At 55.8% G+C, this 17,320-nt stretch overlaps 1 protein-coding gene across 2 annotated transcripts in view; it reads left to right on the top strand.

Moving 5' to 3' along the window:
• The first annotated feature begins 2,888 nt into the window (after window positions 1–2,888).
• Window positions 2,889–17,320, top strand: part of LOC144941775 (numb-like protein) — a 39,564-nt gene continuing 25,132 nt past the window's right edge. For both annotated transcript variants that reach the window (XM_078868210.1, XM_078868209.1), the window contains exons 1-2: window positions 2,889–3,047; window positions 7,134–7,254. The gene's annotated coding sequence lies outside the window, so the exon portion shown is untranslated. The remainder of the gene's footprint in view (window positions 3,048–7,133; window positions 7,255–17,320) is intronic.

Here is a 17,320-nt window from a genome sequence, read left to right as displayed (position 1 = left end):
GCAATGAAGCGTCCACATTAGAGTAATACAATATTATTTTCATTTACATTTTTTTTTATTTTCTGATCATATTTGCAATTTTCCCCATACAGCCCGGCCCACCGTCTCTCGCAATGGACCGGCCCCACCGGGCATTCGCCCTGCGGACTGCTGCCCTCTGGCCAGCCGGGGCCTGAGCTATCGTCTGTACCTGGTGCTGTACGTGAACATCACAACTTTGGGAGATACAGGCAGCCGAGGGTGCAACTGGTACCGGGCACATCACAGATGCTCGCTTAATAACAGAACTTGCCCCACCCCCCACGCCGCCCCACCACAACCCTTTGCAGCCTATAACAAACACGGCGTAACTTTGCCTTTATGTCAGACCCCCCCTCCCCCCCGTGTCGCCAAGGCGCGTATTCGCCCCCCAGACGGACCGGCGCTCGGCGAGTCTCCAGTGCAGGATGCGAGCGATGTTCCCGTGGGGGGTGGGGGGGGTGGAAGCGATTCCTCGCCACCACAATCCACGACGCGCGGAATGGCTCTTCCTGTGCGCGCGTGTCCAGTTACACGGCTCATTAAAAGGGCCTCCGTTACGTCTGCGTGTGTAAGTGTGTGTATATATCTGTATGTTTCATTTTTTTTGTATGTGTCTAGTTCAGGGGCGTCGGCAAAGCTGCGGGCTACGGAGCCGCATGCAGCTTTATCAAGGGCCGCTGCTTCGTGACAGTTTTATTAAGGACCAGCACCGTCTCGCATTTACCCACGTGTGCATTGGGCGGCTCTTGAAATATTGAGTGGGAATTTTTTTTTGGTACCAAATTCCCTGGACTAGTATGTACGAATGAATGTATGTATGCAATAGCAGTGGCGTTTATTTGAACCACGCCTGGGACTCCCCTAGGTCGACTCAGCCTCAAACGAGTACCTGGTGCGGTGTAAAAAATAAAAAACAGCGCCACTGGGGAGACAAAGGCGACCGGGCGTGGTGCTGGCCACCCACCCCCACGTGTGCCGTGCCGGCCTTCATAGGTGCTCGCTAGCAGCACTTGCCCCAACAGTCTGTTCAAGCTATAGGGGGGATCTTTGTCTTGATATCTGTGTGTGTGTGCATACACTTGTGTGTGAATGTGCATGTAACTACGTGTCTTTGTGATGTGACTTTGGGGCGCTGTACCGTAGCCTTACATGAGTATCTATAGAGCGGTGTGAAACCACGCCATCCCTGATGGAGAGACAAAGGCGGTCGGGTGTATTGCTCGCCAGACAATACCCCTAGTGCGCCTTAATAGGAGCTCGCTAACAGCACTTGTCCCAACACTACAAAAGGTTACACAGAGGGACCTTTGTGTGTGTGTGTGATTGCGCGGCTGTGTGTGTGTGTGCCCGCCTGTGTATGTACATGGGGAGCGGTAGCGTTGTGGTTAGCGCGCTGCGCAAAGAACCCTGCGTCCTGAGTTCAATGCCCGGCCACAGCTAACATCAGTGGCTAGCGATGCCTGCACCGCCGGTTCTGAGTCCCACTCCCCTTCCTCTTCGCTACCGACCCGCACGAACCGGCGTGGTGAAGTATGGCCATCAAAATAACCCCTCCACCGTCGGTCGGCGTGAGTCAGTCGCATCGGGAATCTAAGTAGCGACGACGAGTCGATGGCCGCGTGGGCTTGATGTGACATCTGTCACTTATTGGGGGCGCTGGGAGCTTCCCCGTCGCAGATGCGGTGGAGGCCGGGAGGGGGGGAGCAGCGGGTGAGCGAGATGCGAGCGCCGCGGGGAGACGGAGGAGTGGGAGAGGGAGGAGAGAGGGAGGAGGAGGAGAGAGGGAGAGAGTGGAGGAGGAGAAAGGGGGAGAGGGAGGAGAGGGAGAGTGAGAGTGGGGGGAGAGAGGGAGGAGAGAGGGAGGAGAGAGTGGAGGAGGGGAGAGGGAGGAGAGGGAGAGTGGGGGGAGGAGGAGGAGGAGAGAGGGAGAGAGTGGAGGAGGAGAGAGGGGGAGAGGGATGAGGAGGAGGAGGGGGGAGAGGGAGGAGAGGGAGAGTGGGGGGATGAGGAGGAGGAGGGGGGAGAGTGACGCGCGCCCATGATGAACGGATGAGCGGCGTACTGCTGCTGGCTCTCTCAGAGCGACTTGGATTCACACGCACACACACACACACGCGTCTACACACATACAGTATACACACAGACACGTACACACGCGTATACACAAGCCTGTGTACACACACACACATAGGTATAAGCACACAGCTATACACGGATAACATTCAGTTTACGCACGCTCAATTATTCACGTTCAATATACACATTGATATGTGCACATCTTTACAGATACAGTGCACGCGCCTGTGTGTACACGTGCACACGTTTGTATCAACACACACATCACTATACTAGTGCATACGCGTACATTGTAAACACATCCATACACAAGAATACCCACATATACTATTACAGTATATACACATCACATACATACACACCTCAATATACAGCAGACACATTCACACACATCCAAAGCGACACCGACACATCCATATACACATATCCTCACAAGCATTGCCACACAGTCACACGTATACACACAACACATGCATACATCCAAGTACAGCATATACCCACGCATTCATATATATTACACACACACACATCCTCACACACACACCCACACACACACACATCCACACACACATCCACACACACCCACACACACACACATCCACACACACACCCACCCACACACATCCACACACAGATCCACACACCCACACACACACATACACCCACACACATCCATACACACACACATCCTCACACACACACACATCCACACACACACACACCCACACACATCCACACACACACACATCCACACACATCCACACACACACATCCTCACACACATACACCCACCCACACACATCCACACACACACATCCACACCCACCCACACACATCCACACACATCCACACCCACACACATCCACACACGTGTGTACGTGCCAATCAGCATTGAGAGGGAGGCTGCGACTTCACATCTCGCGCTAAGGAAGATTTGAACACAGAACCCGGTATGTGTGTACGTGTGTGTGTGTACGTGTGTGTGTGTACGTGTGTGTGTGTACGTGTGTGTGTGTACGTGCGTGTGTGTACGTGTGTGTGTGTGTGTACGTGTGTGTGTGTACGTGTGTGGGTACGTGCGTGTGTACGTGCGTGTATGTACGTGTGTGTGTACGTGCGTGTGTGTACGTGTGTGTGTGTACGTGTGTGTGTGTACGTGCGTGTGTGTACGTGTGTGTGTGTGTGTACGTGTGTGTGTGTACGTGTGTGTGTGTACGTGTGTGTGTGTGTGTACGTGTGTGTGTGTACGTGTGTGGGTACGTGCGTGTGTACGTGCGTGTATGTACGTGTGTGTGTACGTGCGTGTGTGTACGTGTGTGTGTGTACGTGTGTGTGTACGTGTGTGTGTGTACGTGTGTGTGTACGTGCGTGTGTGTACGTGTGTGTGTGTACGTGCGTGTGTGTACGTGTGTGTGTGTGTACGTGTATGTAATGGGGAGCGGTGGTGTCGTGGTTAGCGCGCTGCGCTACGAACCCGGCCACCTGAGTTCGATTCCCGCTCCCGGTCAACAGCAGTGATGATTATCTGAACCGGTCCTGGGCCTCGCCTAGGTCGACTCAGCCTCAAATGAGTACATGGTGCGGTGTGTAAACATCGTCACTGGGGAGACAAAGGCGGTCGGGCGTGGTGCTGGCCACCCACCCCCTCGTGTACCGTTCCGGCCTTCATAGGTGCTACTCGCTAACAGCACTTGCCCCTACAGTCTGTTAAGGCTATACGGGGGATCTTTGTCTTGTGCGTGTGTGTGCGTGCCCCAGAAGCGGTAGCCGCTTCGCTACCAACCCGGCTGATCTGAACCGGTCCTGTGCCTCCCCTAAGTCGACTCAGCCTCAAATGAGTATCTGGTGCGGCGTGTAAACATCGCCTACCCCACCCCCCTCCTTCGTGTGCCGTGCCGGCCTTCATAGGCGCTCGCTAACAGCACTTGCCCCGACAGTCTATTGAGTCTATACGGGTGACATTTGTCTTTGTGTATGTGTGCCAAGACCCAGAGTTCGATTCCCGATCCACTAGGTCGACTCAGCCGTAAATGTGTAGCTGGTGCGGCGTGTGGAAACATCGGCACAGCAGGACGTGGTGTTGGGCCGGCTGTCATCGGTGCTCGCACTTGCCCCTACAGTCTGGCAAAGGCTTTGCGGGGGACCTTTGCCTTTGTACCCGTGTGTGTGTTGCTGCAGTGCGTTAGTGTGTGTGTGTCCCAGCGCACGTGTGTGTGGTGTGTGTGCGTGCCTAGTTGTGTGTCCGTGTGTGTATGTGTGCAATGTGTGTAGTCTGTGTATGTGTGTGGTTTGTGGTGTGTCATGTGTGTGTGGTTTGTATTTTATGTATGTGTGCAATGTGTGTGTGTGTATCTGTGTGGTTTGTGGTGTGTGGTGTGTGTACGCCTGTGTATGTCTTTGTCTCGTGTGTTGAGTGTGTGTGGCTTGTGTTTGTGTGTATTTTGTGTTGTGTGTGTGGCTATGTGTACAGGCATGTGTGCATGTGCATTGTGTCTGCGTTGTTTATTGTGTACGTGGGTTTGTGTGTCTGTAGCTCGGCATGTGGTGTGTATGAGTGGTGTGTGTGTGTGTTATGAATGCGGTGTATGTGAGTGGTGTAGATTATGTTTTTTTGTGGAAGTGGTGTGCATGCGAGTGTGTGTGTTGTGGGGGTGTATGTGTGATTGATGTGTATATGTGAGTGTTGTTGGGGTGTGTGTGTTATATGAATACTGTGTATGTGAGTGGTGTAGATTGTGTTTTTGTGTAAATGTTGTGTGGGTGTATGTGTGATTGATGTGTATATGTGCGTGCTGTTGGGGTGTGTGTGTGTTATGAATGCTGTGTATGTGAGTGGTGTAGATTGTGTTTTTATGTAAGTGGTGTGCATGCGAGTGTGTGTGTTGTGTGGGTGTATGTGTGATTGATGTGTATATGTGAGTGGTGTGTGTCAGTGTGTCTTTGTATCAGCGGGTGTTACGACGTATACTGTACAGTACGTATGGGTTGTAAGCTCTGAATGTGTGCATTGTCTGTGTCAGTGCAGGTGTATATAGCTGTGTCTATCAGCACTTGCCCCAAGAGTCTGTTGAGACTATAGGGGGGATCTTTGCCTTTGCGCGCGCGTGTCTGTGTGCCAGTGCGTGTGTGTAATTGGTTTGAAGGGGACGTGGGAGCGTGGCGGTCAGATGTGGGATTCCCTGAATCCCAGGCTACTGTGGGCTCGCCTCCAACCGGAGGCGAGGAATGGTGGTGGTGGTTGGTGGTGGTGGTGGCTTACGCCCCCGCTGAAAATTGAGCATCAGTGGAAGGATGCAGGCAACTCTGATGAGTGCAAAGATGCCATCGTATGACCTCCTGTCATAACGCAGGCGGTGGGACTCGGGTGATTGGAAGGCATGGGACAGATCAGCTCCGCACGAAGCCTTGGGTCCTTTCGGCCACGGTTGTGATCTCGTCTTCTCCGTGCTTGAGAAACGTGGAACCCCACTCCCTCGGAAGGAACATCTGCGCCGGTGGGAAACATTCAGACCGGCTTGCCCACGACCAGGCTGGATTGTGCGAGGAGCTCACAAATCCTTGCAAGATCTGGACACGGCCCCCATCTGTGAGCGTCTCTGGGAGGCGAGGCTGCGTTGGCTGGGCCATGTATCCCGAATGTCCACCCACTTGCAGGCCCAAGCAGCTTCTGATTAGCCGGATAGAGGGGGGGGCTGAACGGGCTAGAAAAGAGATGGGCTGATGCGGCACGGGAGGATGTGCGGCTGATTGGACTTGCCGATGAGGAGGCTCGTGCAGGACGCGACTGGGCAGTGACGATTATTTGAACCGGTCCTGGGCCTCCCATAGGTCGACTCAGTCTCAAATCAGTACCTGGTGCGCGATGTGTAAACATCGCCACACTGGGAAGACAAAGGCGGCCCGGCGTGGTGTTGGTCACCTACTTCCTCGTGTGCCGTTCCGGCCTTCATAGGCGCTCGTCAACAGCACTTGCCCCGAGTGTTCAGGCTGTACGGGGGAGCTTTGTCAACGGTGTGGTGCTACGGTTGTGTGTGTATCTGAATGGTGTGTTTAGTTGGAGTGTGTGGAGTGTAAGCGTGGTGTTTGTTCGTGATGCAAGTGGTGTATGTGGGGAGCGGTAGTGCAGTGGTTAGCGCACTGCGCTATGTGAACCCGGCGACCTGAGTTCGATTCCCGCTCACGACCAACATCGGGGACGAATATCTGAACCGACACTGGGCTTCCCCTGGGTCGACTCAGCCTCAAATGAGTACCTGGTGCGGTGTGTAAACATCACCTGTGGTTCTGGCTGTCCACCTCCTCCGGTGCCATGCCGGCTTTCATAGGTGCTAGCCAACAACTAGCTAACAGTTCTTTCCTCAACAGTCTGTGAAGCCTATGGCGGAAGGGGGGGGGGTTACGTTCTTAGAGATTTGGCCAAATTCCTGGAGTGTTCTTATAATTCACTCGGCAGCGCTGCCAAATTGCGTGACTTGGTGCATGAGCGGGCATTTTATATACGGTTGTGAAATGGAATTCTCAACAACAGCAACAATAAGAACCCACAACTTTAGAACAAAAAAGCAACTTCTCTTTTTGAGACCCTGTCTTGCAAATCTGGTGCATTGTGGGTCCCGTGCAGAAGTCCGGCCGCTGCTATTTTAGCATCGCCATCGTCGTCACCGGCTGTGCTCTGTCCGCTGCTCGATCAAGGCTTTCCCAGGCCGCCGCAGCCAATACAAAATCTACCCTAACCTGTCAGCTCCGGCCGCGTGAAGCGATGTCACGTACAATTAATAGGGCTCGTTGGAAAGGTGTTCAACGTCCATGCGTACGTTCTAACGTTTCATAATATTGACAGCACAATTATATTGTATTCTAATCGACCTATCGGTGTTGTGTCACGAGACGTATTCTCGCGATGCAATGCCACCCCCCTCCTCCCATGCCACATCATGGCCCTGGAAGGTGATGTTACAGAACTACTGCCGAATTCGCCTCTCACTCCACACGCGTCTCCCCCCCCTCCCTCGGGGGCTGTCCCGCACCCCCTGCAGGTGCCTTCGAGGACTTCGTGCTTTGCAGAGCGGTGGGACGGAGACGGAAGGAGAGGGACGGGGAGGGGCGGGTACCCCCAGCGCCGTGACCACGCCGTGACAGAGGGAGAGACCACGCGTGGTGAGTGGAGGGGACGCGTGGAGCTCAAAGCGTGGATGGCGTGGGTCATGGTGCCAGGAATTCAATGCCCTTTCCTGCACCCATCACCACCCCCGACCTCCACCCCATGTCCAATTTTGCATTTTAGTAACTTATGTGTAGCCCTGCGTGTCTATCTCTCTATCTGTGTGTCTATCTCTCTATCTGTGTGTCTCTCTCTCTCTCTATCTGTGTGTCTCTCTCTCTATCTGCGTGTCTCTCTCTCTATCTGCGTGTCTATCTCTCTATCTGTGTGTCTATCTCTCTATCTGCGTGTCTATCTCTCTATCTGTGTGTCTCTCTCTCTATCTGTGTGTCTCTCTCTCTATCTGCGTGTCTATCTCTCTATCTGCGTGTCTATCTCTCTATCTGCGTGTCTATATCTCTATCTGCGTGTCTATCTCTCTATCTGCGTGTCTATCTCTTTATCTGTGTGTCTATCTCTCTATTTGTGTGTCTATCTCTCTATCTGTGTGTCTATCTCCGTGTCTGTCTGGCTGTCCGCCAGCCGGGTTGCTCAGCGTGAGAGCGAGCGGCGCACAATCGGAAGGTTAGGAGTTCAAGCCCTGCTACGGGGAGGTGTTGGGGGGGAGGTGAGGGGGGGACCTAACTCACCATTACTCCAGGGTCGATAAAACAAGTAACACTGTGGGTAAGGCAACGGTGGTTGTCGTATGGATGGCAGTTCACCAATCGCAGCGGCCTAACTGCAGTGCCTGATATTGCCGCCTCCCACCAACTTGGGGGGAGTCGTAAAGCCACCGAATTTCTGGGAGGCTCAACCAGGACACATGGTGGCTACGAACGGTGCGAAAGAAGTTCAACATACGTACATACAGCCGATCCCCAATGTGTTTTCTGGTCGTGCCACGGCGTGTGCTGTTCGGTACGGTGTTGGACTTTTCGCACCACGTGCCGGGAGCTCCTTGAGGAAATGAATTCAACACAGCGGAGAGACACGCTCGCGGTGACCCGTTCTGGGGGTGCACAATTTCGGCAGCATTGGGTTCAACGCAAGTAAACCTCTGGACCAGTTTGAACGCAGAGTGTCGGGCTTGCTTTGAACCGAGCCTTAAATACATGCCAACCCCACCCACTGCCCAGGTAGCTCCACCCACTGCCCAGGTAGCTCCACCCACTGCTCAGGTAGTTCCACCCACTGCTCAGGTAGCTCCGCCCACTGCCCAGGTAGCTCCGCCCACTGCCCAGGTAGCTCCGCCCACTGCCCAGGTAGCTCCGCCCACTGCTCAGGTAGCTCCGCCCACTGCCCAGGTAGCTCCGCCCACTGCTCAGGTAGCTCCGCCCACTGCCCAGGTAGCTCCGCCCACTGCCCAGGTAGCTCCGCCCACTGCTCAGGTAGCTCCGCCCACTGCCCAGGTAGCTCCGCCCACTGCCCAGGTAGCTCCACCCACTGCTCAGGTAGCTCCACCCACTGCTCAGGTAGCTCCGCCCACTGCCCAGGTAGCTCCGCCCACTGCCCAGGTAGCTCCGCCCACTGCCCAGGTAGCTCCGCCCACTGCTCAGGTAGCTCCGCCCGCTGCTCAGGGAACCCCGACCACTGCCCAGGTAACTCCGCCTACTGCTTGGGTAGCTCTGCCCACTGCCCAGGTAGCTCCGCCCACTGCCAAAGTAGCTCCGCCCACTGCCCAGGTAGCTCCGCTCACTGCCCAGGTAGCTCCGCCCACTGCCAAAGTAGCTCCGCCCACTGCCAAAGTAGCTCCGCCCACTGCCCAGGTAGCTCCGCCCACTGCCCAGGTAACTGCACACATTTCCCGCATCATGAGTCGAGCGTGAAGCCAGAACATTTGAAACCGGAGACAAAAATAAAGCCTCAGGGGACACCAGAAGAGTCGGAACTGCCCCGGCCGGAACAGAACATGTGCTCTCTCTTTAGAGATGGTGGGGGGCGTGATGGAGAGGGAGGGAGGGGGCACGGGGAGGGCTCGAGTCGAGGTCGAGCCCCCCCCCCCCGCGTGTTTACGGAACGCTGCGTGCGGCACGCTCGGAGCGCGTGCGGTCGATGATGATCCAGCGGTGACGAAACACGGGGACGACGACCTTTACACCCGGGAGCTCCCTTCCTGCTGGTCACTCGCTACAGCCTGCCCCTGCTGCAGCCTGCCCCTGCTGCAGCCTGCCCCTGCTACAGCCTGTTTCTACTGTAGCCTGCCCCTGCTACAGCCTGCCCCTGCTGCAGCCTGCCCCTGCTGCAGCCTGCCCCTGCTGCAGCCTGCCCCTGCTACAGCCTGTTTCTACTGTAGCCTGCCCCTGCTACAGCCTGCCCCTGCTGCAGCCTGCCCCTGCTGCAGCCTGCCCCTGCTGCAGCCTGCCCCTGCTACAGCCTGTTTCTACTGTAGCCTGCCCCTGCTACAGCCTGCCCCTGCTGCAGCCTGCCCCTGCTGCAGCCTGCCCCTGCTACAGCCTGCCCCTGCTACAGCCTGCCCCTGCTGCAGCCTGCCCCTGCTACAGCCTGTTTCTACTGTAGCCTGCCCCTGCTACAGCCTGCCCCTGCTGCAGCCTGCCCCTGCTGCAGCCTGCCCCTGCTGCAGCCTGCCCCTGCTACAGCCTGTTTCTACTGTAGCCTGCCCCTGCTACAGCCTGCCCCTGCTGCAGCCTGCCCCTGCTGCAGCCTGCCCCTGCTACAGCCTGCCCCTGCTACAGCCTGCCCCTGCTGCAGCCTGCCCCTGCTACAGCCTGTTTCTACTGTAGCCTGCCCCTGCTACAGCCTGCCCCTGCTGCAGCCTGCCCCTGCTGCAGCCTGCCCCTGCTGCAGCCTGCCCCTGCTACAGCCTGTTTCTACTGTAGCCTGCCCCTGCTACAGCCTGCCCCTGCTGCAGCCTGCCCCTGCTGCAGCCTGCCCCTGCTACAGCCTGCCCCTGCTACAGCCTGCCCCTGCTGCAGCCTGCCCCTGCTACAGCCTGTTTCTACTGTAGCCTGCCCCTGCTACAGCCTGCCCCTGCTGCAGCCTGCCCCTGCTGCAGCCTGCCCCTGCTGCAGCCTGCCCCTGCTACAGCCTGCCCCTGCTGCAGCCTGCCCCTGCTGCAGCCTGCCCCTGCTGCAGCCTGCCCCTGCTGCAGCCTGCCCCTGCTACAGCCTGCCCCTGCTGCAGCCTGCCCCTGCTGCAGCCTGCCCCTGCTGCAGCCTGCCCCTGCTACAGCCTGCCCCTGCTACAGCCTGCCCCTGCTACAGCCTGCCCCTGCTGCAGCCTGCCCCTGCTGCAGCCTGCCCCTGCTACAGCCTGCCCCTGCTACAGCCTGCCCCTGCTGCAGCCTGTCCCTGCTGCAGCCTGCCCCTGCTGCAGCCTGCCCCTGCTGCAGCCTGCCCCTGCTGCAGCCTGCCCCTGCTGCAGCCTGCCCCTGCTACAGCCTGCCCCTGCTACAGCCTGCCCCTGCTACAGCCTGTCCCTGCTACAGCCTGCCCCTGCTACAGCCTGCCCCTGCTGCAGCCTGCCCCTGCTGCAGCCTGTTTCTACTGTAGCCTGCCTCTATTACAGCCTGTCCCTGCTACAGCCTGCCCGTCTGTCTGCCTGTCAGTCTATCCCCCTCCATCTCCATCCATCCGTCTATCCATCTGACTATCGATCGTTCCGTTTTGCCTGTCCTATCTACCGTCACCACGCCCCTGTCCTTCTCTCAGCGCTCGTAAACACGGACGGGTGCCAGGCCTGGGTCACGGTGTGCATAACAATTCTCCCCGGCACGCGGTGCTTTGTGTGGCGTTGGTGGTGGTGGCGGTGGTGGCGGTGCAATTGCGCGTGGAAGATGCACGAGGGGCGTGGGGAGAGGAGATATTTCGGTTGTGGGGGGGAGGTGGGGTGCGGGGGGGTACCAACAACAGCAGGTGGATGTTGGTACAGCTTGCTATCCCCACCTGTTGCGGACATTTGTGAAAAAGAGCTTCATAGCTCATCGGATTCCTCCAGTCCAAATATTCTGATTCAAAGGTTGCATCGCACCTAAACCTCACCCCCACCCCAGGGGTCACGATCCCAAGGCTGCCCAGGGGCATTGTGACCCATGCTCGAATCCTTAGCGGCAAAGGTCGCGACCTTTGGCGCGCGAGGTCATTAACGTCACGCCGATGTCAAAGCGGCCGCGTCACCGCCGCGCACATGATTCAGTCCGCGCCCCCCCCCCGCTCGCTTGCCTGGCCCGAAAAAAGCCGAGGACGGTCGCCTGCGGAGGTGGAGTAAAGAAAAATAGAACGCTTTGATGTGCTGCCCCACGAGTCCCGTAATCAGCAGGCCGCTCGCAGCCAGGCCTGGAGTTGGGAGCAGGCGGTGGGGGGGGGGTTAAGTGGGGACATTTGTACTACAGGGAGCACAACTCACGAACGATGGAGCCCCAGGAAAAAAATAAATACGCTCGCAGTTATTAAGTAGCACTCTGTATTTATACTAACATTTTAATCTGAATGACGGTAACAATACTGCCTTGATTATTTGCTGGTTTATCAGGTTTTTCGTTTTAATTCAGACCTGCAGATCTTCCCCAACCTGATACAGATTCAAAGTCCGAGTGAGCGTTGAGGCATTGGTTGTCATCTCCCGTTTACTGCCCTGAGTCAGGGGTGGAAATTCCATGTTCCTCTGGCAGAGAGGGCGAGTCTCTGTTGGACTTCCCGAAAAAAAAAAGTTATACGAATTTTTATCGACCCCGGAGGGCTGATGGGCTGAGTGAACCGCTCCAAGCTGCATGTCATTCCGAAGACAGCCGGCTGCCGAGTGCATCTATAAATTATTTAAAACTATAAACTATTTTTATTCTACGAGGTGAGGCCCACTGAGCTATACGGCTCTTTTCCAGAAGCGACCTGGCCACAAATGATAGCTCAACGAAGAAGTGGCTTATCACGTGGACACTTATAGCAGCAGCCAAATACTCCAAACGCACGTTTCTAAATGCGGAGGGAAAACCGAAAGGACCGAAGGACCCGGAGAAAAATCCACACGACCACGGGGAGAGAGGCACGCAAATTCCAAATATACAGCAGCAGGCGTCAGGGTCGCGATGGAATCCACGACCTCCTGTATACCAGGCGAGGTAGTTAACATCTCCTAACCACCGTGATGATGATGAGAGAGAGAGACACGCAAACTCCAAATATACAGCAGCAGGCGTCAGGGTCGGGATCGAACCCACGACCTCCTGTACACCAGGCGAGGTAGTTAACATCTCCTAGCCACCGTGATGATGATGATGAGAGAGAGAGACACGCAAACTCCAAATATACAGCAGCAGCAGGCGTCAGGGTCGGGATCGAACCCACGACCTCCTGCACACCAGGCGAGGTAGTTAACATCTCCTAGCCACCGTGGCGCCCGACACTTGAAGGGACGCTTGTGGCGATCCGAGAGCTCGACCTCCGCGGAGACGGAGCGACGGGATCGGTCCACGTGCAGGAGGCGAGACGGATCGCGACGGCGCAGGGATGCGAGTGTCGGTGAGGCAGCATCGGTAGGCTTTCATCCAGCAGTGGGTAGACCACGGCCGATACTGCTGATGATGACATGACGGGCGGTGGGGGTAGCTATACTGCACGTGGCTGTCTGTAAGCATCCAGCACTGTGGAGACAGCAGCGAGGGGGTGGTGGATCACCGCAACGATGTTGTGAATCTCGCTTCCCGTGGGCGGCGAAGAGGTGACCTGGCTAGCCAGGAGGTGGTGGGTACAGCAAGTGGACTTATCGCCAGCTGTCTCCATCTGTACGGCGATACAGCGTTGCCCCCTCGTGCAAGGCGTGGGTTTTCACACGGGTGCTCCGATTTCCTGCCCACGTGTCTAATCAACACAGCTCATTAATCGGCGGAAAACGTCTTAAAAATAGAAAATAAAACATTTCAGCACGATCCTCCTGAACAGGAGCCCCGTGACTCAGTGTGGGTTTCCTGGATAACGAAAACAAATATTCATCGCAGCAATGTATAATATACCCCACTCCTCCACCCCTTCCCACCACCTCCACTCCTACGTGATTTTCATCCTCGCAACATCACCGCTGTCCTCCCCCGTTACCGCCCATCTCCACCCACCACCACCACCCCCATCCCCATCTCAGACACCCACGCACATTTCAGATGTTGCCAGTCGGCTCCTTTCATCGGGCCTGACAGTGTAATGGGTCAATTATTACATCACGACCACAGAGTCGATCACCCGGCATTGATGAGGAGCCTGGATAACGCGGCGGTGGATGTGTTGCACGGAGAGGGGTGGGTGGCTAAGTGACTGGCTGGGGCTGTGTTGTGGATATGTGGGTGGGTTGGTGGGTAGGTGGATGGGCTGTTGGCTGGGTGGGTGGATGACTGGGTGGGTGGGTGGCTTGGCTGGGTGGGTGGCTTGGCTGGGTGAGTGGCTGAGTGGCTGGGTGGGTGGGTGGCTGGGTGGGTGGCTGGGTGGGTGGATGGTTGGCTTTGCTAGGTGAGTGGCTGGGTGGGTGGCTGGGTGGGTAGCTGGGTGGGTGGCTGGGTGGGTGGGTGGATGGGTGGCTTGGCTAGGTGAGTGGCTGGGTGGGTAGCTGGGTGGGTGGGTGGGTGGCTGGGTGGGTGAGTGGCTGGGTGGGTGGCTTGGCTGGGTGGATGGGTGGCTGGGTGGGTGGCTGGGTGGGTGGCTTGGCTGGGTGGCTGGGTGGGTGGGTGGCTAAGTGGATGGCTGGATTGGTGTTGTGGATGTTGCTGGGTGGCTGAGTGATTTGGTATTCAGCCTGTATTTGGATGGTTCTGGCCTGGTGACAGGATGGGTTGCTGGGTTGGTGACTATGTTGTAGATGTTGCTGGGTGACTGGATGGGTGGGCAGCTGGCTGGGTAGATTGGTGGCTGGGTGGGTGGGTGACTTGGTGGCTGAGTGGCTTGGTGGGGTGGGAGTTGTGAATGTTGTGGATGGTTTTAGCCGCATGGGTTACAGGTTGGGTGGGTGGGTTACTGTGTGGCTGGATGGTGGATGTTCTGGATAATCCTGACTGGGTAGGTGAGTGGGTGAGTTATTGGGTAGGTAGGTGAGTTATTGAGTAGGTGGGTGGCTGAGCTCCTGGGTAGGTGGGTGGGGTGAGTTACTGGGTAGATGGGTGGGTGAGGTACGGGGTAGGTGGGTGGGTGAGGTACTGGGTAGGTGGGTGGGTGAGCTACTGGGTAGGTGAGTGGGGTGAGTTACTGGGTGGGTGGGTGAGTTATTGGGTGGGTGGGTGAGTTATTGGGTGGGTGAGGTACGGGGTAGATGGGTGGGTGAGGTACTGGGTAGGTGGGTGGGTGAGCTCCTGGGTAGGTGAGTGGGGTGAGGTACTGGGTGGGTGGGTGGGTGAGGGGATGCTTGGATGGCTTCTGGATGGTGGAGTGACTGGGTGACTATTTTGGATGTTGCTGGCTGGGTGGTTATGGATCTGCCTCCTCTTCCTCCGCCCTCCCCTTTCCCCCATTCAATTGTAATGTTGCCGGGCGGTGGATGGTTTGACATGTAAAATGCAGAAAACATTAGTACAGTATCACTGCGTCTCCCCTCTCCCTTACCTCTCCACTCTCTAACTCAACCTCACCATTTCTCTCTATCTCGTTCAGTTGCTGCATATTTTCCTCTCTCCAACTCTAATCTCACTTTAATCCGTATCTATCCCATGACCAGCTTCTATATCTCCCCTTCTCTCTCCAGTATCTCCATTGTCTCTTTCGTCTCTCCCCCTTCCTCCCTTCCCCCTCTCACTCGCTCGCAATCGCTGTCTCGTTCTCACGCACAGGGCACAGTCTGCAAACACGCGCGCAGCTTTCACACGATTAAAAAGAAACTGTAACGATCACATTCTTGGGTTTTTTTGGTAAAGTCACGTAGGTAAAAAATTAAAATTAATAAAAGTAAAATAAAATAACAATCACGACGTTTCGGAAGCAACATAAGCCTCCGTCTTCACGTGGAACCGTCACAGCACGCTCGCTGTATCAAGTAAATAACGATCATCGCTACTATCGAGGCCGTTGGGACCAAATCTTCCAGGGGGTCTTGCGGTCCCCCCCCCCCCCCCCCCCCAGAAAAAAAAATCTCAATTTGAAACGAATTTCCTGCCATTTGCTGCTTAAAATGTAAAAAAAATTCACTAACACACAGGATGGACTTTTTATTTATTTTTTACAATAATGTCTAATAGTGTATTGTATTACATTGCTCTGTTTTTTTGTATTTTTTACCTTTTCCTGTTTTATTGTATGTAATGGCAGAGATTAGGGATTAATAAAGTACAACCATAACCACAATCATATAAACAGAAATCTATTTTATAGCAATATATTGGGGGTGACATTTTGAGCATATTTGAATATTGGTTTGGGGGATGTGTCCCCCCCAATATATATTATCACTACGGCCTTGGCTACTACTATTATCAGTAGTAGTAGAATCATCCCCCCCACTACTACTGCTGCTACCCACCCTCGCTGCTCGTCACTCGGTGTTGCTCTCAGCGGTCGGCCCACGCTGATGGCGGAGTGGCAGCCCAGGGCAGGGAACGCGCCGCCCTAAGGGCGCCTCCACCGCGGAGATGGAGCCACGGATGAAACCAGCCCGGGTTGTTTACGTCGCAGACATGCGAGAGATGGAGACGGCCTGGGGGTGAGGGGAGGTGGTGGGGGGGGGGGGGGGTCCTTCATCCAGCAGTGGATTGATCATGGTTGGTGGTGATGATGATGACGACCTTTGCTAACGGAGTGGTTTCAAGATATGGGGGTGTACAACGATGGGGTGACGTGTGGGGGGGGGGGGGTCAGGGTTTCACGGGGGGAGTGGAGGGGGCGATCGGGGGGGGGGAGTGGAGGGGGGTGGGTTATGTCCTGGAGCCATGTGAGTTTTGCAGCAGCAATCAACCCGTATCTGTCAGGCTGAGTTGAAGGCATTTTGACATTTTAAAAAATCAGCGGCATTAAACACTCGCCCCCCCCCCTATTTTACTATGCTACCGACTCGTCTGCGAGCTTCCCCGCGATGTTCCCTTGTCCTCCTCGTACGTGCGGTGTTCTCCAGGGTGGTGAGTGGGGGAGGGGGAACCCCTGATGACTAGTCCCATGCACAGGTATAAACACACACACATGGTACCTCCCAAGCCAATCGGAGGTAGTGGCACCGCGGTGGCTATGAGATGTTAATTACCTCGCCTGGTATACAGGAGGCCGTGGGTTCGATCCTGATCCTGACGCCTGTATATTTGGAGTTTGTGGTGACTATTTCCCCGTGGTCGCGCGTAATTTCCTCCAGGTCCTCCGTTTTTTTTCCCTCCACATTTAGTATTAACGTCACGCGTTTAGAGTATTTGGCTGCTGCACATTTCCACACGACGATAAAGCCACCGACGTTGAGCTGTCCTTTGAGATGACCAGGTCGCTTCTGACAAAAGGGCTAAGTAGCTTGGTGGGCCTTACCTGGCAAAATAAAAGAAATAGACTCGTTTATAGAATGCGAATGTAGCCGTCATTGCGTCGTGGGCAAAATCTAAAGGAGGCTGCCAGACCGCCAATAAAACACAGGAGGGGATGGAATTTGAGAAATGCTGAACCGAGCCAATCAAGGTGGCGTTTTCCAAGGAATCGTTTCAGCCCAAATTTGTCAATCCACCTGCAGCCGGATGAGAGCCTCCGCGTGCAGTCGACGGTCTTTGGTCATACTTCACCGCGCCGGTCAGTGCGGTTATTGGTGAAACGGAGGCGGCGTGCGGTGCACCCTGGGGCAGAGGTCGCAACCGGGTACCCGATACCCGTACCCTACCCGATACCCGGCTATCCGTACCCGGTCGGGTACGGGTACGGGTAGCCGTTTGCGACCCTGGTGCGGCCGGGTACGGTTACGGGTAAGGAATCAAAACCCGTTTGCGACCTCTGCCCTGGGGTAACGCCGTGGCCAGGGGCAAACAAAATTGAACTCGGGGTCGCCAGGTTGATAGGTGCAAGTCCGCTAACCGCTGCGCCACTGCTCCGAACCACCGTGGCTGTAAAGAACCCCAAAATTACGAAGCCTGAAACGTTGCCTACGAACACGTTTTTTTCTTCCCTTTAAGCCCACAGTGTTATTGTCGAG

This window comes from Lampetra fluviatilis, chromosome 25 (genome assembly GCF_964198595.1).
Source record: "Lampetra fluviatilis chromosome 25, kcLamFluv1.1, whole genome shotgun sequence".
NCBI classification, from domain to species: Eukaryota; Metazoa; Chordata; class Hyperoartia; order Petromyzontiformes; family Petromyzontidae; genus Lampetra; species Lampetra fluviatilis.
This window is presented reverse-complemented; position numbering and strand designations above follow the sequence as displayed.